Here is a 24,862-nt window from a genome sequence, read left to right on the forward strand (position 1 = left end):
CAATTCCGGTAGACTACACTGTCCTGGTTTCCCTTTTTCATTTTTCTTTGCCCATTCTACTATTTCTTTCCCATTCATAGCACCTGGGCCAAATTGGGCCTATTTTTTGTAAATAAAATTTTATCTTTGTAACTTTTATTTTTACGAATGTCGACAATCCTATGTTTTAATATATTATCTATATGCTTTCACACAACAATGCCAGAGTTGAATAGTTGCAACAGAGATCGTATGGTTTGCAAATTTTTAAATATACAGAAAAAGTTTATCAACCCTATGCTTGAGTCTTGCCATTCTTTAGTGTTAGTTGCAAGTCTTTCTCTACGTGCTCTCCCTTATCATTAAATCAACTCTGATCACTTCATTATGTTCACAATTCTCAGGTCTACAGCTGCAGGCCAGACCTCTCCAGGGAGCTTCCTACCCCGATGTCCAACAATCTTCTGGGAACATCCACTTTTACTGTTTCCTTATTCTCAGTATATCCCAAAATAAATATATGATCTTCTTTCCACCAAATCCTGATCTTCTTGTTTCCTGGCAAATGCAACCGCTATCCACCTGCTTTTTAAAATAAATAATAGGGGAACATTTGCTGACTCCTCCATCCAACAGATCATATATTCACTTACTCCTGTCTGCTGCCCATACTATATGAAATTCTTCTAAGTATTTTCCATACTATTATAGCCCAAGATACCGTCATCTTTTCCCTGGTTTACTAAACATCCTTTAATTGATGTGTGTGGTCTTTCATTCCTCTAATCACTTCTTTACACCATACCAACATTATTATTATTTAGACATAAAGACTGTATCAAGACAGGTCATCAATATGGCTGAATAGAGGTGGCCAGCATTCACCTCCTCCACGAAGAAGGACCAAAATAACAACCAGATAACTGCTCATCAAATTGAGTGTCTAGGAAAGAACACAGGAATTCATCAAGGAAGTGATGAAGACCATCTGAGACACAGAAACTCGGGATGGCAGCATAGAGAGAAGTGAAGCACATGGTCAGGACCTGCTCAGAGCTAAGAGGGACTCCTCATTGTGGGGTGGGGGGCAAAGTACACAGGAGATCCCCCAAAGTCCACATTCCCCCATGGATGCCTGTAGTCCTATCTGTAGGAGAACCCAACCGTCCTCACAGGCCCTGGGCCCAAGGGAAGGAACTGCCATGAGCCCCAGTGGCTGTTTTACTCCAAAGAGGAACCCATGCTAGGGCCCCCACACGCCCTGAGACTCAGGCTGCTGCAGTGGTGCCATTTGAAGAATGGGGGCCCTGCTGGAGGGCATCTTGCACAGGGCCCATAGCCTTTGCATCTCCTCCTCTCGGGCCTCATCACCACCCCACCACACGCGCAGAAGGCTACAGGGCCATAGTCCCAGCTGGACCCAGATGTGCAGCTGTGAAGCACTCACTGAGCACACACAGTGCTCTACACCCTGGTGGAAAAGTTGGTCTCACTCAGCCAGGGGAGCTGCCCTAAAGACAGGCGGAGCCAATGGTCATGCTCCCCAGAGGTGAGGCAACCTATGCAGGGCCTGCCTCCACCGGAAACCTCAACCCAGCCAGGTGGGGCCTCCATGTGCCTAGGGGTGCCCCAGAGGCCAAGGATCCACCCACCTGGGGCTTGTCACAGCAAGAGAAAGAGACAAAGGACATCCAAATTGGAAAATAAGTTGAATTATTCCTCTTTGCAGAGGACATGATCTTATTCATAGAGAAAACTAAATATTCTACCAAAAAACTGTTAGAACTCATAAATGAATTCAGGAAAGTTGCAGTATACAAATCAACATACATAATTATTAGCAATTTTATACACAAATAATGAACTAGTTGACAAAGAAATCCCATTTACAATAGCTTCAAAAGTACCTAGTAATAAATGTAACCAGTAAGGTAAAAGACCTCCATAATTAAAACTACAAAACACTGATGTAGGAAATTGAAGAGGACACAGAAAAATGGAGAGACATGTCATTTTCATGGGTTGGAAGAATTAATATTGCTAAAATGACCATATTACCCAGAGTGTTCTACAGATTTAAGTAATCTCTACCAAAATACCAATAATATTCTTCACAGAAAGAAAACAAACTTAAAATTCATATGGAATCACTGAAGACAGTGAAGAGTCAAAGAAATTTTGAGCAGAAAGAAAAAGCTGGAGATATCATACTACATGATGTCAAAATATACTGCAAACCTAGAGTAAGCCAAAACAGCATGCTACTGGCCTAAGAACAGACACAGAGACCAACGGAACAGACTAGAAAATCCACAAATAAACCCATATATGTATATTCAGCTGATTTTTGACAAAGGCACCAAGAACAAACAATGGGAAAAAGATAGTTTCTCCAATAAATGGTGTTGGAAAACTTGATATACATAAGTGTATTCAAAAGGGTATTTATTCCTCAGTTATTTTTGTGTATCAATCTTGCAACCAGATATTGATGATAATTTCTGCCAAATTTATGTGAGGAAAATTAATTGTACATCATGTGACTCTATAATAACCTGCTCTATTTATGACTTCCCTAAGGAAATATCGGCCAGGATATGGTTACAGAAGGGGGATGAATGAGGAGGAGGGAGAGGACAGAAAAGTGGCTCATATTTAAAATACAATGAATCCCTAATTTATCTACTTCAAAAATCACAGATAAAATGGATAGAAATGAAAAAAATTATGGTCCCATGCTATTTGAAAAACAAATGTTACTTTATTATGTTTACATAAAATAAAGAAAATTTTGTGTATTACTACCTTCTTACTTTAATTCTAAGCTTTATTTACTTTTTATTAATTTTAACACCAGAAATAATCAAAACTAGTTTACTAAGTCAAATACCATTCATCTAATGCTAATGAATTGTTAAGTAAGAAAAGCAGGTAAGGGAATATGCAAAGAAACATACAAGGAGATGGTTAATCATAAAGGGTAAAAATAGTTCATCTGAGCACGTCTTATATCATGGCAAAGGCATTGTGAATATAGATAGCTGAAATATTCCAAAAATATATATCAGAGATAACTTCCTTCTTCCCTTCCACTTGCATTACAAATTTATGTCAATGTGCTCCCTGAGGTTTCCATTTAACTCATAATATTTGGGGGAGTATTGAAGTTGTGTAAATATATCCACAAATCTAAAATCAATGGGTCTGTATGGCCATGCACCCCTGGGTGACACACTTTTTCTGAGTGAAGATCCCAAGTTCATGGAGATGCCCCCTGCTATTCTCACAGAGCCTTATTTTCTCATTTCTCCTAACCCTCTCTCACACCAAGCAAACAGACAAGCAAATGAAGACCCTGGCATTAGCTCTAGGATATTCATGCTACGTGACAGACCAAAAGTTAGTTTCCCAGGCTTATCATCACTCTCACTGGCCCAGGTTTCAGGTCTGGTTAGATAACTTTACCTAAATTTAGCTAAACATACAGACTCCTGACCGGGCGCGGTGGCTCACACCTGTAATCCTAGCACTCTGGGAGGCCGAGGTGGGTGGATCGTTTGAGCTCAGGAGTTTGGCCTGAGGAAGAGCCAGACCTGTCTCTACTAAAAATAGAAAGAAATTAGCCAAAACAACTAAAAATAGAAAACAAAATTAGCTGGGCATTGTGGCACATGCCTGTAGTCCCAGCTACTCGGGAGGCTGAGGCAGGAGGATCGCTTGAGCCCAGGAGTTGGAGGTTGCTGTGAGCTAGGCTGATGCCACGGCACTCTAGCCAGGGCAACAGAGTGAGACTCTGTCTCAAATAAAAAAGAAAAAAAAAACCATATAGACTCCTGATACATCACATTTAGCTGAAAGATAGACACTGTGGTTTGTTTGATATGATTCTTGAAGAATTTTAAAAGTGGATCAAGCCTGAAACAGTGTATTTCAGTTTTAAGCATATATACAAACCATAAGGAGAAAATGGATTACGAGGAAAAAAAACACATTGAAGAATGAGTTGTGGATACATGTGCAAAAAAAGGTTACCTTTTAATGTACATTACAGAAGAAAAATATGTATTATGTATAAAATTAGGCTCTAGAAAAAGAAATGTAGGAAAAATAAGTCAAAGAATACAATAGCATCTTAGCTTATTCAACATTACCTATTAAAGTTTGAAATTAATAAAATAGTCACAATGTGTTAAATTAAAGTCTCTTACAAGAGAATTTCTATGTTATAATTTGAAAAAGACCCTAAGGTAATATCTTCTATTTCATGTCTCTCTGCAGAACAATTAAGGGTTCTGTTATTAGCCAACTGGAGATTGTGGCTTTTATTTTAAATGAAAATAAAAAGAACAGGACATACCATTCCACGACTGTATTTGAGCCATCATACGCAAGGAGTTTCTTTATGCTAGAATGGCAGCTTTTTCTCATAGAGCCCTAGTGAAGGAGGCTCTCGAGTGAGCTGATGAATTATGTTCTATGCTTAGACAAATGGGTCAACCCCAAAATCTCTCATTAGATAAGGTTGTGATAGTTATTAGGTTATAAAAGTTGTGAATAAGATGAGTGCCAATTAAAATGTCCAAAAAGTAAGAGCTTCTCTGTCACAGCAGCACACTATAAAGGGTTTTGTCTCTGCTTAATTTTCAAAAGAAGAAAAGTGGAAAAAATAAAAGAGTTAAGCATTTCAGCTTTTAAAACGAGGATTATTCTATTGTAATTGGGACATGAACTGCTTAGTAGAAGACCGTTCATACGTTTTTGGAATGCAAGCTATTTTTTTTTTTTTCGGTGACAATCTTTGTGGAATTTTCTGTGAAAACTGCTTCTTACTTTAAACAAAATATTTTTAAGTAATAATACACTATATGCCTCAGGGGATAAGAGAAAGAATAAACTAATGGGAAAAGAAATCCATCCTTTGCATTTTATTAATAGACTGTTCAGAGAATCATTTAATATACAAAAAAGGAAAAAAAATCCTTTAAATAAAAATATATAACCACATTAGATCAAATAACCAAAGTATTTCTTAATCTTATATTCTTTTGCCCTCTGCCCTTTAAAATCAGGGGCAGCTGTTTGTTAAGTTTTACTCCACTGCACAGACCTTCACAGCATGCCTTTTGAAGAAATATGAATGGGGAGTTCTATGTAAAGGCAAGTACCCTCAACTTCAAAATTATTTCTTTCAAGGTGTCTATCCTAATTATTAAGGTAAATGCCTGGAATAAAAATTGATTCTTAAATTCTAGTTTAATTTATAGATGGTAGTTGAGGAAAAATGCCAAAGTAGTCTTTTATACTTAAATTGATTTTTTAAAAGCAAAGTGGATTTGATGCCCACTCTCCATTCAGAAAATTTAGAATTATAAAATATAAGATCTGGAAGGTATCTTAGAGGACATATAGCTCAAATTCTTCATTATGCACATTAAATGTACCACAACACGGGAACAGGATCTGACACAGCCCAGACCCCTATACCTCCATAACCAGACCCAAAAGCTGGGGACCCACAAATGCAACAGGTCTTTTCTCTGGCAATGAAGATGCATGGGAGAAGCAGCCTGTGATCTAGGAAAAGGGGAGAATACTTTACAGCGGCCACCTTCTATCTGAAAAGCTGAGGATCCCTCAGTGCTGCTTGTAGGTGTCCACATATTCCTCCTACTTGCACTGTTTCACCCCTTCCCTTCTACTGTGTTCAGTGCTCCTCAGTAGAGAACATCTTTGCTACAAGTTCTCCAAAGAATAGCACTCCTCTCCCTTCCTGTGGGTGAGGCGGCCGTTTGGCTGCCTAGAGAAGGGAGCGAGCTGAGGCCCCCAGGTTTCTGCGGGCCGACTCTGCAGCAGCACCCGGGTGCCGCGCCTCTCCTCGGTCAGGCCATGCTTTCTGTAGCACCTGCACCGCTAACAAAGAGTCCTTTGGGAGCTAGGCATGGATGTTCCCCCGCCTGCCGGAGCCCCACATGTGCTACCCTCTGACGCTGAAACATATATTGTTACTTCCTTTAAATGCCATTCCTCCATCTTCTTGGAAAATATTGTTGAGATATCTTAAACCCCTTTTCTGTCTTCCTGTTATTTTTATCCCTGATGATTAATATCAGTCTTTCTTATCATTTTCATTTTAGTGTGGTTTTTATAAGACAAAAAAACCCACATATGATAAATTAACAAGTTCAATGCTTTCTCTTAAATAGATATGTATTTTTAAAACTACAGATATATAATTATATATGGACTAGAATAAAAGTCCAGGAAGATTTTGAGTGTTCTGGCCACCACTGCTTGTCCAGTATCTAGAACAGGGCTTGACCAGAAATCACTTGGGCACGAATACACACACATATATTTACAAAACTGGAGTCAATTTCTATGTGAAATATTTTTACACTGTATATTTCTATACCATGTTCTCTTTGTTGATATTTCATTGATATTTAATCTTTTCTTAAATTTCCATTGAAATATATCTTCATAGTATTCTACTGAATGGCAATTCTGTAAATATAGTCCACATTATTACTAAAAGCAAACCTTCATTCTATGGAAGGATTTAGAAATAACTGAGAATGTATGTATATATAGCCCCCAATTTAAATGGAAAACAGCTACTCCTTGTTTGTCCTTAGCAGTTGAGCTCAATTTCTGTGAAGATATATAAAATCACTCCCAGAGACAGAAAATTTGCATAACACTTGAGGTTTGCCATAGAAAGCGGACCCTGCCTTGAGCTGTGCGACACACGCTCACTCTGTGTGGGGGTGATCACGTGTCGTGTAGAAGGGGCTTCCATGCGACTGGATTCCACAGACCCCAGCGTATTATATAAAATAAGTACACGTGAAGTTCAATAGGGATAAACTGAAAAGTACCTCTTTTTCCCTGCTTTAAGTAACTTAACGTCTTTTATTTTCAATGGGTTAAAAATCCTGAAATCATTGTATTTATTGACATCTTCAAATTTATGACTAACTGAAGATATTTAGCATAGTCGACACGAAGGTGAATTCGCCCTCTCCAGTATTCTTTCATCTGATCTATCGCTTTGTCTCCCTTTGCCTCTTACTCTGCCTTCTCGATCACCTGTCTTCCTAGCTTTTTAAATGTTTCTTCCTTTTTCTTTCTCTTTTGTCTTCTTTCCACCTCTCATTTTTAATAATGAAAATCTTTTGAAAAACAAACTAAATAAGCAAGTTTGAGATTCATGCTCCAAAAATTATATCATTTTTGTCTTTTGTACATAATGCTTAATTTTGCTGAATGAAGATTTATTAGTCTGAATTTCAAAAAAAGTACCATTCAAACAAAGTTGGAGCAATCTGAAACTATAATAGAATCTTGGATTAATTCCAATGCTACTCATATGTGATATAGGGTCATCTACTATGAGGAACAAATAATTAAATGAAAAACTGCATCTGTCTCTCTCTTTCATTCTCCACAAATCACGCATATAAATTTTCCACGCATGTGTGTGAGTGTGTGTGTGTTTGTGAATGTAAGAGAGAGAGAGACAAAGGAGAAGATCATGGACTATTTAGTCAAAAGGCTTTACAGAAGCGGACCTTGAGTAAGTTACTAATTACGCTCAATCCGACTTCATACAATGAAGACATTTATTTATACCTGCCACTCAGGTTGTTATCACACTAAATTACATCATATATTTAGTTATTGGTTTGGCGTAGAGCCTGATACACGCTCGGCTGGGACAGAACTGTTCACTAAACTCCATGCTCTCTCCTCCCTCAGATTAGAAGAAGACCACAGCTTCTAGCTGCCCTTAAAGAGAGAAGAACCACTTACTACTGGAACTCTTGTGAATGGACTGTAAGCAAAAGTGACATGGACCATTGCTATTTCTGGACAATAAATACTTGCATACATCACTCACTCTGCTCTTTCTCTTTCAGCTGGTGATGCAGCTTGATCTTGCAATCCTGTAAAAAATACAGCATAGATTCCAATGGCCTGAATTCCTGAATGACTGTGTGTAGCAAACACCCCTCTAAGTCTTACCCTGTCCAAGACAATTTTGATGTTCCCTTACCTGGGCTAAATTTTAGTCAGTGTTCTTCCTGACTATAGATCCTTGACCTCTTTCCTCTTAAAGCAGTTACTTTAGAAAACTCACAATTATAAATTTTCTCTGTTTTTTTTTTTTTTTTCTGAGACAGAGTCTCACTCTGTTACCCAGGCTAGAGTGCCGTGGCATCAGCCTCGCTCACAGCAACCTCAAACTCCTAGGCTCAAGCGATCCTCCTGCCTCAGCCTCCCAAGTAACTGGGACTACAGGCACACGCCACCATGCCCGGCTCATTTTTTCTATGTATTTTTGTTGTTCACCTAATTTCTTTCTATTTTTAGTGGAGATGGGGTATCACTATTGCTCAGGCTGGTCTCGAACTCCTGAGCTCAAATGATCCGCCCACCTCGGCCTCCCAGAGTTGCTAGGGTTACAGGCATGAGCCACCATGCCTGGCCTTGCTCTTTTTGAAATGTATATAAATCGCCCAGCCTCCTGCCAGTTTTATGATATAAGAAACGTCTTTCCCAAGGACCTGAACTAGCTCTTTAAAATATAAAGATGAAAATAGATAGCACCCTATCTCCCAGTCTCTGTAGGAAGGTAGGAACCTAACTTCATGGGCAACCAATTCGCAAACACAGATGGCCTAATCACAGAGAAGAATATTTACAAACTCAGGAATAACTCAATGTGCTCAACATGTTCCATTAACCAACTTCCCTCTAACAGTCCCCAGGACTTTCTTACACACTTAGCCCAGAATCTAAAAGCCCTCATGTGATTTCTTTCAGAGAAGTCAGGTGCAGTCTCTCTGTTAACCTATTACAAGAGTTTTGAATAGTCTTTCTTGCCTGTTTAACTTTGTTCCATAAAATTTTTACTTGGTGTCTCCAACCAACCAGTTTTTATTATTATGTGAGAAATAATATCTATTGTGCTTGGGTTATTCTAAATCTTGGGAGCCTGTATGCAGTACAGAAATTGGAAACTTGAGCTGGGTGCTGCAACGACAAAAGCCCGAGATGCGCACACGTGGCTGTTGAGAGAGTCGGGAGGTGACATGCTGAGGTCAGCAGGAAGATAGACTCAGCGCTCCACAAGGGTGGAGAGCATGGATGTGATGGGTCGAAACAGTGGGTAAAATTCTGAGAACTCTGAATGCAGACCAGTTACCTACTTTGGGGTATTGGGATGTGTTCTGTTTATTTCTTGCTGCTTATATCAAGGTCTTACAATTAAGAGATTAGCTCAGGAAAGAGTTCCTGGTTTAAGAACAAAGACACAAGTAAATAGAGTCCAGAATTTTGAATTTTTAAGAGTTGAAGAGTTAAAAGCTTCTGTAACCCAAGAATAGTAAATAAGACTTAAAAAGCAATTGGATGAGAAAAAAATCCCTTTAGTAGTTTATCAGAAGAACTCACCCCTGAGGCACACCCTATTATTCAAACAACCTCAATGACCATTTAGTTGAAAAATGATAAAATAAAACAAAGATGAAAGAGAAAAGAAAGACAGACAGACACTTCTTTTGTTTCTAAGCCACCGCATATTCTTGGAGTCCAGTTACCAGAAATTATATACCAACATTAGGCCAACCATATGGGCATGCTGATAAGGACCAGAAGGAAGGATTTTTCATGTTCATAAAGGCAGCTGGCCCTAGAGAAGGGTCCTGGGATTTTGATCTAGGTCCTTAGCCTAGCCCTGCTTGAGTCCTTTGGTAATTCACTTAATTGCCCTTGCCTCAATTTCTACATTAGTAATGATTATTGGAATTGATCACTTAATCTCCTTTTACATGATTTTTGTACTTCAAAATATAGGCTGGTAATGACTATAAGAAATATGACTAAAGGAACAGGATGCAAAACTTATGGTCAGTTATTTCAATCCCATTCATCTGAAAATTAAAGGACCTCTGCTCCCTGGCAGGCCACTTCCGCCAGCTGAGAAACATTCCAACTCACACAGCATGTTAAGCCCCTCGTGGGTCTAAGGGAATAAGAAATACACAGACATGCGGACATCTAAATAAAAAGACATATTCTATACTATTAAAATGTCTTTGGAATATTTGTTAAAGCAGAATAGCGCAGAAATTTTTTTTTCTTTTGTAGAGAACCAATAAGAACATGCAGCATAATATTTGCGTACAGACCTTTGCATTGATTGGAGTTGTGCTAAATTTCAAAGAGCAGCAATCTAGTTCTTAGAGAGTTGAATGGCCTAGATATTAATAAGGATATACATACTAATGATGATGAACCAGCTGTCCATGGAAAAGCTGATTTAGAGCGTATTCAGTTTTATCATTCTGACAGCTCACATGGGAAAACATACCCATATTCATTCCCTTTCCTTGTGCTAGAGTCAAATTAGAATTTCATTTAAAGATAAGGAGCCAATATCATAGCATTTTACATTCTCATCTTTATGACCTACTTATTTTTAATACTTGCTGTTAAGAGATGGGCATTCTTCACTGTCAGATGGAAGTGGGTTTATGCCTCTCTCTATTTTCTATTTTAGTGATTTTTTTGTAATAAAATTTCTTCTCTCAAACACATGTTCTCTAATACATATTAGATCATCTTTATTCTTTCATTATTCCATTTAAAAATTTTCTGAGAGAGATCTCTTTTTATATTTTCTTTTTTCACATTTAGTATGACTTCATTGTATTAAAAATATCATTCCATAGTGTTTCATTCATTTCTAATTAGTGGCAGATAATTAATTTCTAATTGGAAATAGATAACAGTAATATATGCCTCTGTGCATATTTTAAATGACCATAATATTTGATTAGAAGAAACTATTATTAATCTAACTTTTTAATGCCCTCTTTGGCAACTGAACTAAAAAAGACAGAAATTAGCAGACTATATTAGGACACAAGAATTAGAAGCAAAGTAAAAGAAACTGAGTTAAGATTTCAGACATCAATTTTTCTTGGAAAATGCTACTGTATCAGCACTAATGTTACTTATAACAAGGGCCAGGTAAAACTAAATTTTATGCTGCATGTTAATAACTTCCATTCCGTGAATTCTGCCTACTGTCCACTCTTTCTTTCTACATGGTACAATGCCCTAGAGTTACCCAAGAGCTTATACTCCCTCCTTAAAGAGATAACTCCCCACTTCAATTTATTGTGCACAACATCCACGAATCTACACTACATGTGACACAGCACACAGTTTACCGGAACAAAGCTTACAAGCAGAAACAGAGTGGAATACCTGTGGTCCCTAAGCTCTCATCACCCCACAGCTTAGGGTGGGCACAGAGAGACTCCAAATATCATGTCCAACAACCCTACAGAGAAGAGCCCTAACCCTGCAATGTTCTGCATATTTACAGAAACAGGTGTGCATGGTAGGGAGGGAGGCAGCACATCCATGCTACCCAGGTGCTCACTAGGCGAGGCCAGCCAAGGGACTCAGCAGCTGGGATGAGCTCACGTCTTGTCGCGCTAACTCATCCTGCCGAGCCGGCTCTCAATGAGCCCAGCAAAGCCGGGGAGGAAACTGGCCTCCGGGGGCATCTGCATTGGTTTTTTCACATCCCTGTGAAAATTTTCCTACCTTGCCTTCTATTTCTCAGGGTCCTAATCTTTGCTAGAGAAATCACAAGTCAATGATTGACGTGCATTAAAACATGGTAAGATTATTATTAATACTTTATATGAGTAATATAATTTTCATAGTCATAATCATAATCTTCATGATAATAATAAAATAACTAGTGCCTATTGAATCCTTACTATGTTACCAAGTACTATGCTAAGCACTTTATAGGCATTAAATCATTCAATTTAATCCTTATAAGAATCCCATAGATAAATACTATTATTTATTCACAAACTATATGGATATTAAAAGAATGCATTAGTAAATTAGAATTGAGCTTAAAGATAGGGAATTTGAACACTTTGGCTTTCTGGATAGGAAAGACACTTGAATAAGATATACAGTTTTTTTGTTTTACCTGAATCACACCAATTCTGACCGTTTTTTATTAATGTGAGGAGACACAGATCAGCTAGCTTTCCAGAAATGTGCGAACATATCTGGAAGTAAAGGTATGAGGAACAAATTTCTGTGTCCTGAAAATTAAACAGAGAGATGGCAGACCTCATAAATTAACCACAACCAATTCCAGCAGATAGCCACGGTAAGGAAAGCACAAAACAACATAAAACAAGTATTCTCTTCTTCAGTTTTCAGATCCGTCTTCTGAAAATACATAATTCATGCATCTATCAGGTCACTTTCTTGTCAGCATCACAAAGGGAAGCAGGGAGGAAGGGCCATTTTCATACTAATCAATCAAAGAATATTTACATTTCAGCCAACTGCTGTTCTTTAAATGTACACACTTGCTGCAAAAGCCAAAATGTCTTATGCGTTATTAAAGCATTGAGACTAAATTGGAACATTGGCATTTTTAAGAGTAGACTGTAAAAAATTACCATTCAATCCCCTCTACCCTTTTCTCCCTACCATTAGTTCTCCATTTAACAACCCGAGGTCTCTCTAATAGGCCCTGGATTTCTGTATTCTTTTTGCCACTTTTGCAGTAACCACTTTGGAATGTCACCGCTGACAGCAGTCGCCCCCACTCGCCCTGCTCTCACAGCGACGCATCCCTACTTATCCCCATCTGTTTGTAAAAGGAGTTCACCAATATGCTTTAGATGGAAGAAAAGAATACTAAACACTCTAATTGCCCTAAAAGTACTATTTCCACTGTCAGTTTCACCTTAATACAGGAAAGACCTCAAAGCCTTGGGCTGAGATGGATATAGCATAGCGATCAGCTGTCCAACAAACACTTGTTTCCGTATGGACACAAAACAATAAGGTCATGCACAGCAAATAACACAGTTAAGAACAGATATCCTGATACTTTATTCTCATCTTGAAGACCTCAATTCAAAGAAACGCAAAAATCAGTAAAACAGTCCTATTTAAACTTCTACAACCTCTTTTTTATTGATGCTGTAAGGTGTTCTTTTTGCAGCCTAGTTTCATTTATTCTGTGTGTGTCAGGGAACAGGATTCTTCCCAATTGCTTTGGAAAATGATGCCACAGTTTAATCGATATCACTAACATAGAGGAACTTTCCTGATGTTATGACTAAATTTTTATTTTCTTAATTGCATACCATTATTTCTAATTATGTTTACTGGTATGTTGCTAAGTAATTATGTTCCTTTCTTCCTGTTAACACCCTTCAAATATTAGGAGCAGTTATGTCCTTCATTAATTTTAGCCGAGGAGGCTATGTATATTTAATTTTGCATTATTTTCCAGATTTGAGTCAAAGTTTTCTCCTCTTCCAAGATGTTTTGCTCCTCTATGTGCGAAGGGCTTCTGTGTTTTTAGGGCATGTGGTTTTTATACCTCCGATCCCTTCCACCCCCAATCTCAATGGTGATGATACTGACTTGTTTTTTACTTTTTTACCTGATCTCTAGCTAAATCCTATCTTCATCTTTCTATAATTCATCCTTGCCCCTTCTCACCTCTGGCAGGATTGTCTTAACATCTTTTTCAGAAAAGGTCAATTTGGGAAGAATAAACTGAAGTCAAGCCTTTACTAGAAAAATAATAGTGTGAGGTAATAAGACCTTAAGCTATAGAAGTAGCACTCAAAAGAGCATCTAACATTTAAGAGACCAGGTTTTAGGTTCCCTGAAATTATGATGTCACTAGACTACTGGGGGACAAGAGCCCTACAATCTATCAGACATAATTTAGAGACATTATATATTTTTCTAGTCTTTCATTATAATTTTAAATAGGTAATTATAAATACTAAAAACACTTGTGTTTTAGAAATGAAAGACAGAAGCAATTTTAAAGTAAAACCCCAAATGAGATATATTTCTCACACAATCTGCAGGGAGCCTCCATGATAAACAGGCAGGATACCCTCATGAGGTATGGACTCATTTTCTGTGTTTGCAGACAGTAAGACTTGCAATCGAGTGGGACACCATTCCACATGTAGCGGGAAGTGAGAATGGTCCTAGAATTAATCAAACATGGAAGGCATCTGAAGGAGGATTTAATCCAATAGGTTTTTGTCAAATGGATTTCCCATATTATATTCTTCAATGCATGTGAGAACTAACAGGGGCTAACTTACTAGATTCTTGGCTCTATGTTTAACCAAAATCCATGTCCTCTTAACTTGTGTTCATTGCTTCTTGCTGCAGCACAATGAATGCAATTCCTCTTTTCTGTGGCATTTTTTCAAATTTCTGAAGGCAGCTGGTGTAGGCCTATTCTTTTTTTAAAGATTAATAACTCACAACCTCGCTAAGTTCCTTATCTCGCAGTTGGCAAGTTTTAAGTAGCTTCAATATTCTAGTGGACTGCCCATAAATAAAATCGAATTAAAACAAAACTAAGCCAAACAAACTTTCTAAATGCAGCACCTGTAGCTCAAGGCGATAGTGTAGTTCATAAAGAGCTTCAGAGGACGGGCCCACGCCTGGTGGACGCGCAGCCCGCAGCCCTCTCCCGCAGCCCTCTCCCGCAGCCCTCTCCCGCAGCCCTCTCCCGCAGCCCTCTCCCGCCAGCCCTCTCCCGCCAGCCCTCTCCCGCCAGCCCTCTCCCGCCAGCCCTCTCCCGCAGCCCTCTCCCGCCAGCCCTCTCCCGCAGCCCTCTCCCGCAGCCCTCTCCCGCAGCCCTCTCCCGCCAGCCCTCTCCCGCCAGCCCTCTCCCGCCAGCCCTCTCCCGCAGCCCTCTCCCGCAGCCCTCTCCCGCCAGCCCTCTCCCGCCAGCCCTCTCCCGCAGCCCTCTCCCGCCAGCCCTCTCCCGCCAGCCCTCTCCCGCCAGCCCTCTCCCGCCAGCCCTCTCCCGCAGCCCTCTCCCGCCAGCCCTCTCCCGCAGCCCTCTCCCGCAGCCCTCTCCCGCCAGCCCTCTCCCGCAGCCCTCTCCCGCCAGCCCTCTCCCGCAGCCCTCTCCCGCAGCCCTCTCCCGCCAGCCCTCTCCCGCAGCCCTCTCCCGCAGCCCTCTCCCGCAGCCCTCTCCCGCAGCCAGCCGCGCGCGGTCATCTGGGAACTGGGCGCGCGCTTCCTATCTGCATCCTCTCCATGCATGTGTATCTGCCCTTATTTTTCTTCTTTCTGTGAATTAGGCTCCAAGTGCCAACTGTTTACCCCATAATTTTAACCCCTCCTTGCTTCTGGGTGATCACAAACTAACGTTCCGCATGCCTGAGCCGCTAACAAACGCTGACAGTGCGGAGACGGCGCAGGGGACTCAGGGGAGCCCCCGCCGGCCCTCGCAGCGGAGCGCCGTGCAGCCTCCTCGCCGCGCAGCCGCCCCCCCCAGGCCACCCCCCGCGGCTGTCCCCCCCCCGTAGCCGTTCTCCCCCCGTGGCTGTCCCCCCCCCCGTGGCCATCCCCCCTGTAGCCATTCTCCCCCGTGGCCATCCCCCCTGTAGCCATTCTCCCCCCGTGGCCGTCCCCCCCGTAGCCGTTCTCCCCCCGTGGCTGTCCCCCCCCCCGTGGCCATCCCCCCTGTAGCCATTCTCCCCCGTGGCCATCCCCCCCGTAGCCGTTCTCCCCCCGTGGCTGTCCCCCCCGTGGTCGTCCCCCCTGTAGCCATTCTCCCCCCGTGGCCGTCCCCCCCCCCGTAGCCGTTCTCCCCCCGTGGCTGTCTCCCCCGTGGTCGTCCCCCCCGTAGCCGTTCTCCCCCCGTGGCTGTCCCCCCCGTGGCCGTCCCCCCCGTAGCCGTTCTCCCCCCGTGGCTGTCCCCCCCCATGGCTGTCCCCCCCGTAGCCATTCTCCCTCCAGTGGCCGTCCCCCCCGTGGCCGTCCCCACCGTAGCCGTTCTCCCCCCGTGGCTGCCCCCCCCCGTGGCCGTCCCCCCCGTGGCTGTCCCCCCCACGCTGCCCCCCCCACGTGGCTGTCCCCCACGGGTCTCCCTTACCTCGTGCTTCAAGGGTGCCAAGCTGGATCTGATATATCCCACGTCTGCCACTCTTCTGTGGCCAATTGTCCCTTGCCCAAGATGAAAAAATATTAGGTTTTTCAATTTCAAAAAATTGCAGGTTTGGGTTTTGCTTTTCATTCATATTATAAACCCGTTTAACTGTTACAGTAACTGTGGTTTTGAATGTTAGAATATTTTTTAAATCATTGATACTTTTTATATTTCTGTTGGAATCTTCTTGTATATATTATGTTAAGTGGATTTTCATTAAAGTATTAATTATATTAATTATGGATTAATCACTATCATTACCTATTTTTACCTTTTCCCATGATTCAAGTATCCTGAGAAACTTTATTGTCAGTAATGTTCTGACTCTCTTCATCCTGGCCCTCCTTACTAAGTGTTCATAGTCATTCCACTCATAGATGGAATAGACTCAAGCAGAAACAGCTCTTTGAGGGACCAGATAATCCACCCATGGTCCTTAAGTAAGATAAAAAGCAAAAATGCAGACTAATGGGAATGACTTTGTGCAAGTTTCTATAAAATAGAAATCAACTGAAATCAATAGATATTTACTAAATGTCTACATTTCAATTCTGTGAGCTAGGAACTGTGGAGAATATAAAATATGTAAGTGCTGTTTTGTGAGGCAAGAGAATGCATAATCATGTGAAGAGAGGGGAAAATGCTTAAATAACAGCACCAGACAATTATAAAAGAGAGGTCACTAGGCAGAACATGATTCATTGCTAGATGAATTATGCAGACAATAAATTTTACAGGAGTTCAGGAGACAGAGTGCTCACTTCAGGCTGGGGTGATCAGGCCCATGAAGATAAATGCGAGCCAGTATTGAAACTGGATAAATGAATAAACTTTAAACATGAAGAGGGCAGTGGAGAGGACACTTTTGGAATCTGGCATAGTTTAAATAAAAGTATTTGCTGGAATGACTGGAATGTTAGGCAAACTTTTTTGGAAAGGTTTTTAGAAACTGTCAGAAAGAAAGGAAAGCAGTCAGTAAGTTCTTGGAGAAACTAGTGACATATTTTTGGAAAGAAGATCGAGAAAGCTATTTGGAGAGAGGTGACGATTTGTGAAGTGGCTTGGAATGGGAGCAAGCAGAGAGCACGAGCTGTGGTGAGGAGAGAGTCTTGTCAGCAGCACGGTTGGGAGCAGCAAAAGATGAGAGACTGGAGTATAGGCAGAGGCAGAGAATGCTATTGGGTTTGCATTCACAAATGGCAAAAGAGTCTTCTATGCATCACCTTTTGTCTTTTAAAAATAAATGCCAAAATAGAGGTTGAACGGAGATTGCATAATTTTCTTACCCATTTGGTTATTGAGATTATAGCTATAGACACCTAACATTGAATAGACAATTATTTGCACATTTGATATTATCAAATCCTTCCCTCCACCACCCCATGGAGAGAGTTAGTGTGAAATCTGTTCTGTGAGCCTAGGGCCAGTAATGTTTCTTCCTCCCCAGACCATGCTGAAAGGAGGCGTGGATCAGTGGAGGAATCTAAGTCACTCATCCATAGTGGCAAGCGCCAGGAAAGACTGCCGAGTCCAGAATGCAGAGCAAAGCAAACAAGGACATGAGGGTTGGGGAGCCCAGTCAACAACAAAGCACAGAGATGTTCCAGAGAAAAGTCTGGAAGAATTGCTGTGGCCCATAGCTGCTACATATGTAGCTACAATGATGTGTTTAAAAACTGCAAGTGAGAGGACAGTGTTGCCCGTGTGGTGACCTAGTCTTTCGACATTTAAATTCAGGCGATACTCTACTGGACCGCAGAGCATCCACAGACGGCCTTTGCAGCCCGTGCAAACCTCCTGCATTACCGCATAGCTTCACTCATGTTGTCAAAGGTCGTCGCAGGTATTCTTACCTGGTGCTTACTTTGAGGCCACTGTGTTGCTTCTTCCCTTCTCTGATTTCCCATGTGCACAAATCCTTTTGGAATTAACCTCGCCTCCCTTCAAACTGCTCTACCCTGCAGGGAACTCTGCTTTCTTAAAGCTCCTTCTTGCACAATTGTGTCCATACCACAAATTTTATACCTATCTTAGGCTATCGCATATACTGTTATCAACCATTTAATTACAAGGATATTCTGTTATTTACATTGTAAGCTTCTTGTATTGCATTATATTTTTTATCTCTTTATATATCTGTATGTTACCTAACAAAATGTCTTTCTCATATATGTATAGATACACATAGTAGTCCAATATGTCATTATACATATGCACACACACATACACAAACACACGTCACTTTTAATGTGCAGTAACTCCAAAAATCTCTAAGAAAATGTCCTGTGGAGAGAGGAGTATGTTTTAATGATAGTGTATATAATCAAGAAGACTTTTTTCTTCCCCTCACTTCAGTAGTTCAATCACAAACAATTACTTATATAGTGAGGTAGGTAGACCATAATTAAGTGTACATGAAATCACTTCCTTTACAAAGTGTTTTCTAAATGGCACTCCTGATAGTCTTTCCCTAAGATACTCCATAGACACATTTTAGTTACTAGATTCCAGCTAAGAAAATAGGCAGGTTTTCAATCAATACTCTTAGAGGAATGTCTCCCACTGAAAAATAAATTACTGGAAAAGGCAATAACAATTAAATTCCCTACAGTGTACAGAAGTAACTAGTCAAAGAATGAATTCAAATTACTGTCAAAAGATTATGTATGAAAAGTTCCTGTCTTAGTCCATTTGGGCTACTAAAACAACTACCACAGACTGGGTGGCTTATAAACATCAGAAATTTACTATTTCTCAGAATTCTGGAGGCTGGGAAGTCCAAGATCAAAGTGCTGGCAGATCCAGTGTCTGGTGAGGGTCCACTTTCTATTCATAGATGGTCACCTTTTCTCTTGTGCCCTCACATGATGAGAGGGGTGTGGGATCTCTCCGGAATTCCTTTATAAAGGCACCTTGCGTCTTCTCCCGCATGGCCTCACACCTCTCAAAGCCATCACCTCCTAATACTAGCACCTTGGGAGTTAACATCCAAACTTGAATTTGGGAGACATCAAATTTGGTGAAGAACAAATAAATATTTGTTCTAGTGTAGTTCCACGAACCCATAGCAAACATAATGTATATTGTATGCTTCTAATAATGAGGTCTACAGTATACACTTTTCATAATGTATGCATGCACCCATTTTCCCAGTAGGCCTGCTATTCTAAACCATGAGGAAACACACATTAAAAAAATCAAATGAAAACCCTGTGTTAAAACTGACATGACTAAAAGAGGCATAGGAATATTCTGACACTTAGCAAGCTTTGCATTTTCTTAGTCATTTTCAGTCTAGAATAGATGGAATACATTTGACAGGATGGCAGGGGGCCTGCCACTTATCTTTTAAATTAATGTTTCTATATTATAAAGAACACTAAAAGAAGCTGAGTATTTAAATGGTAGAACTAAAGTAATTGCTATGTCAATGTTATATCTAATTATCTACACTATCTTATAACTAAACAAGTAAAATTAGACTCTTTTTTAATATTTGAGGCAAATTGAAGCAATACAGTATCAGAAGAAATCTTAAGTCTGATGACAATAAAAGTATCTATTATAGAAAATTTATTTTATGATAATGAAACTTATTTTATGATAAAGGATAACCAAAATATTTAATAACCCAAAGTATTTTCAGGGGGAAGGGGTAATTTTTAGTCACAAATTGGCTACCTTTCACTGTAATAGTTTTCCACAACACTGTCTTAATTGCTGGAGCAATTCGGTCATTCTTGATTTCAGTGCTATTAATCCTCCAGCTTGTTCAACTTTTTTCAAAGTTGTTTTGGCCGTTGTGGACTTGATTTTTACATTTCCATATGAATTTTAGAATCAGTTTGCCAATTTCCTTTAAAACCTAATACAATTTTGATTAAGATTCCATGTAGTCTATAGATTAATTTGGGAAGAATTGACATTTTCACAATATTGACTTTCCTGATTCATGAACACAGTATATCTCACCATTTATTTAGATAATTTTTATTAAAAAATTAATAAGTTTCTTTTTAAGACTGTGCCTAGAATATGCCTTTTTCCTTAATTCTCTTAAGAACTTGATAAATTTTTCAATATGCAGATTTAGATCTCTTTTTAATATTCTCCTAATATCTATTTTAATTAAAGCTTTTATCCATGAATTTATTTTTTTGTTCCTGAAACTCCCAGCCTGCCTAAGTGTCTCCTCCACATCATCACATCTTCCTGTGATAGCCACACTTCCCAAGTTCTGTGCTAAGCTTTGAGCCATCTTTCACATGATTTTTCAGGTCGCTGATTTGGCTTCTGATTTTGACTTTTTATTATCGTTATTAGTTTGAAAATTATATTTGCTACTTCTAGAAAGCCTTTTTTGTGTTTTAATTGTTTTGTATTTTTAGGTTTAATTCTTATATTCCTTCCAGTAAGGCTGCTTTTTTAAGGGCTTTCTCTATCTAAGAAGGGCTTTTTCCATCTGTTCCTTCAGATGCGGTGTGGTTTTATTTTGTCTGACCATTAGTTTTAGGTCCAGCGGCTGGAACACTTGAGCAGCAGCCCCGTGGGGAGAATGGTGCACTTTGGGCTCTGCCCCGAGGGCTGCAGTTATTGGGTTTTAGGTCCTAAAACAAAGTTAAAGATTCATGAGAGCAATTGTATAGTGCCTCGTGGCAATCATCCTAAAGAGAAAGGAGGAAATGACATTTAGGGAGAAAAGTTTTCTTTTCAAAACTGAAATTACATGTCAGAAAGGAAATCTTATTCTAACTCCAATATTTAGGCATGTGAATATTAGCACCTGTTTCTGCTGTGTTGGATGAATGACCTCAGCTCCTCACGAAATTATTTGCTAGAGGATAAAAAAAAAATCAAATTAAAAAAAGATTATTTGCATATGACACCTAAGATTATGTATGATAAGCAATATTTTACTATTTGTACTTTTTAGGTTTAAATTTGCTTAACCAAAAACTCAACGTTGTTGTTTTGAATACTTGACAACTGAATTTTATTTGGCATATCCAAATGTTATTAATCATATCCCTCTCCAAAAACAAAAGAAGAAAAATTTATCAGAACTAGTCTCAACAAGAGAAAAACCAGCTTTGCTTAGTCTTTTCACTTTTAACACATTCTCATTTCCTTTCAGCTATATTTTGTGACTCTTCTTTAGAATAAATTAGATATTTTTTTAAAAAGTATACTAATCTTTCTTTTTCTCTTTCTTTCTCTTTCATTCATTTTTTTTGGAACTAAAGAATTTCCAAGATTTGAATAAATCTTCAAATATTATGAAACCAGAATTTAGATTAAATTTGACATATTGAAGAGATGATGCTAAATAACAAGAAAGCAAACAACCAAACTAAAAAACGAGCCCAAGACTAACAAACACCTCACCAAAAAATATACAGATGGCAAATAAGCATATGGAAAGATGCTCCAAATCATGTGTTATCAGGGAAATACAAATTAAAGCAAACTGGGATGCGCTACACACCTGTTAGAATGGCTGCCATCCACACACCAAACGCCGCGACCACGCGGAGCGGCGGCGTCCCCCTTCCCTGCTGGTGGGATGCAAAGCGGGACAGCCACTTTGAGAGGCAGTTTGGCAGTTTCTTACAAAACTAAACATACTCTTCCACACAATTCAGTGATCATCCTCCTTGGTCTTTACTCCTAAAATGTTGAAAAGTTATGTCTACATAAAAACCTGCACAAGACGTTATATCAGCTTTATTCATAATCTCCAAAACTTGGAAGCAACCAAGATGTCCTTCAGTAAGTGAGTGGATAAACAAACTGTGACATGTCCACACAATGGGACATTATTCAATGTTAAAAGGAAATGAGCCATCAAGCCATGTCAAAATATGGGGCAATATTAAATGCATATTCCTAAGTGACAGAAGCTACTATATGACATTCTGAAAAAGGCAAAAGTAAGGAGACAGTAAAAAGATCAGTGGTTGCCAAGGATTAGGTAGGAGGGACGAATGAATAGGTAGAACAGAGAGGATATTTGGGGCATTACAAATACTCTATATGCTACTATAATAGTGGATTTATGCCATTCTGTGCTTGCCCAAGCACACAGAATATGCAACACAAACAATGAACCCTAAGGTAAACTGTAGACTTTGGGTGATAATATCTCCTGGAATAATATATAAATTCTCGATAATATATTAAAGTCCTTGATAAAATACATGATTTTCAAATATTTTTTCTCATTTTTATATTTTTCATTCTCTTAACAGTGTCTTTCAAATAGTAGTCCTTAGTTGTTTTTTAATATACTTTTTCATTTCAAAATATTACAGGGTATAAGTGTTGCTGTTACACAGATGAATTGCATAATGCTGAAGTAAGGGCTTTAGTGTGCCCATCACCAAAATAGTCTACATTGTACCAAAAGGTAAGTTTCTATCCCTCACCTCCTCTCATCTTTCCCCTTCTTAGCTTCTGATGTCCTTTACACCACTTTATGACCATATGTACCATTGTTCAGATCCTAAATGTTATTGAGAACATGTGGCGTTTTTTTTTTTCCATTCCTGAGATACTTTGCTTAGGATAATGGTCTCCAGTTCTATCCAATTTGCTGCAAATAACATTATTTCATTACTTTGTATGGCTGAGTAGTATCCCATGGTGTGTATGTATACACACACCCATATACACACACACACACACTCTTTATCCACTCATCAACTAATGGGCACTTAGGTTGATTCCATATCTTTGCAATTGTAAATTGTGCTTCAGTAAACATTCTGGTACAGGTGTCTTTTTGATATAATAATTTCTTTTCATTTTGGTAGATGCCCAAGAGTGGGATTGCTGGATTAAATCATAAGTCTACTCGTAGTTCTTTGAGGAATCTCCATCAGACAGTTTTCCACAGAGGCTGTATTAATTTGCAATCTCACCAACAGGGCATAAGTGTTCCTTTTTCATCACATCCATGCCAACATCTATCGTTTTTTTGATTTTTTAATAATGGCCATTCAGATAGGGGTAAGGTGGCATCTCATTGTGGCTTCAATTTGCATTTCCCTGATTATTAGTGATGTTGATTGTTGTCAAATGTCAACTAATCATTTATATATCTTCTTTGGAAAAGACTCTGTTCATGTTTTTTGCCCACTTCATAACCACTTCGGTGCGGCGCTCACTGGCCTCGAACCGTGCCACAGCGGGCACGCATAGTCTGCACGGCAGCTTGTGCTGTGCATTGACGACGAACCCGCTTTGCTCTTGTGTGATGAGGACAGCTTTAGCCACTTCGGTAGGAACACCGACTACAGCCGACAGCCACAGGTGAGCGCGCACCGCGACTGTAGCCGGCAGCTGTGATGTGACTTTTCTAATTTTTCATTTATCAAAATAAAATTGTGAACATTTAAAAATAACATAATGCAAACATATATGTATATGTTACCTATTCTGATTAAAATAACAAGTAAGGCTGCCTGTGAAGTAGAACGAGCTGTCAGTGCTTTCGAGCTTTCCTCGTCACACGCGAGCGAACGGGCCGGTCAGTGCGCAGCGCAGGCCCGCACGGACCGCGCGCCCGCGGCCGGGTGTCGCCGGGAGTGCCCTACCCAAGGGGGTAAGTGTCATTTATTAATTTTTGTTGCTCCTATATTTGCCTTTGGGGTCTTAGCCATAAGTTCTTCGTTTAGGCCAATGTCTAGAAGAGTTTTTCCTGTGGTTTCTTCCAGAATGTTTATGGTTTCAGTTCTTACATTTAGATCTTTAATCTACCTTAATTTTTGTATATAGTGAGAAATAGAGATCAAGTCTCATTCTTCTGCATGTAGTTATCCAATTTTCCCTTCACTATTTATTAAATTAGGAGTCCTTTCCCATTAATATTTTTGTCTGCTTTGTCAAAAATCACTTGGTTATAGCTATATGGTTTAATTTCTGGATTCTCTATTCTGTTCCAATGGTCTATTACTTTACCATTATACAAATCCAATGCTGTTCTGGTTACTATAGCCTTGTAGTATAATCTGAAGTCAGGCAATGTGATACCCACTAGATTTATTCTTTTTGCTTAAGATTGCTTTGGTTGTTTGGGCTCTTTTTTGGTTCCATCTGAAATTTAGGATTTTTTCTAGATTTATAAAAAATGACATTGGTATTTTGATAGGAATTGAATTCAACCTATAGATTACTTTGGGTAGTATGGATATTTTAGGTATGTTGATTCTTCCAAACTATGAGCATGGCATGTTTTTCCATTTGTTTGTGTCATCTATGATTTCTTTCGAGTGTTTTATTTTTCTCATTGCAGAGATTTTTCACCTCCTTGGTTAAGTGTATTCCAAGGTATTTTATTTTCTTTACAGCTATTGTAAATGGTATAGCATTCTTGATTTGGTTCTCACATTGACTGTTATTAGTATATAGAAATGCTGCTGATCCGTGTACATCTATTTTTGTAACCTGAAAGTATGCTGAGTTTAAGGATCAATTCTAGGAGTCTTTTTCATGGAATCTTCAGAGTTTTCTAGTTACAAGATCATATCATCAGCAAAGGTAATTTGACCTCCTCTTTCCTGGTTTGGCTACCCTTTATTTCTTTCTCTTGTCTGACTGTTTTGGTTTCCTAACTGTTTTGGTTTCCAATATTATGTTGAATAAAAGTGTTGACAGTGGTCACCCTTGTCTTATTCCACTTCTTAGAGGGAATGCCTTCAACTTCACCCTATTCAGGATGATGTACATCAAAAAGACAGAAGGACCACAAATTATCAACCTAATGTCACACCTCTAGTAACTTGAAAAAAGAACCAACCCAACCCAAAGATAACAGAAGAAAAGAAATAACAAAGCTCAAAGCAG

The sequence above is a fragment of the Microcebus murinus genome, chromosome 23, assembly GCF_040939455.1.
Source record: "Microcebus murinus isolate Inina chromosome 23, M.murinus_Inina_mat1.0, whole genome shotgun sequence".
Taxonomy (NCBI): Eukaryota; Metazoa; Chordata; class Mammalia; order Primates; family Cheirogaleidae; genus Microcebus; species Microcebus murinus.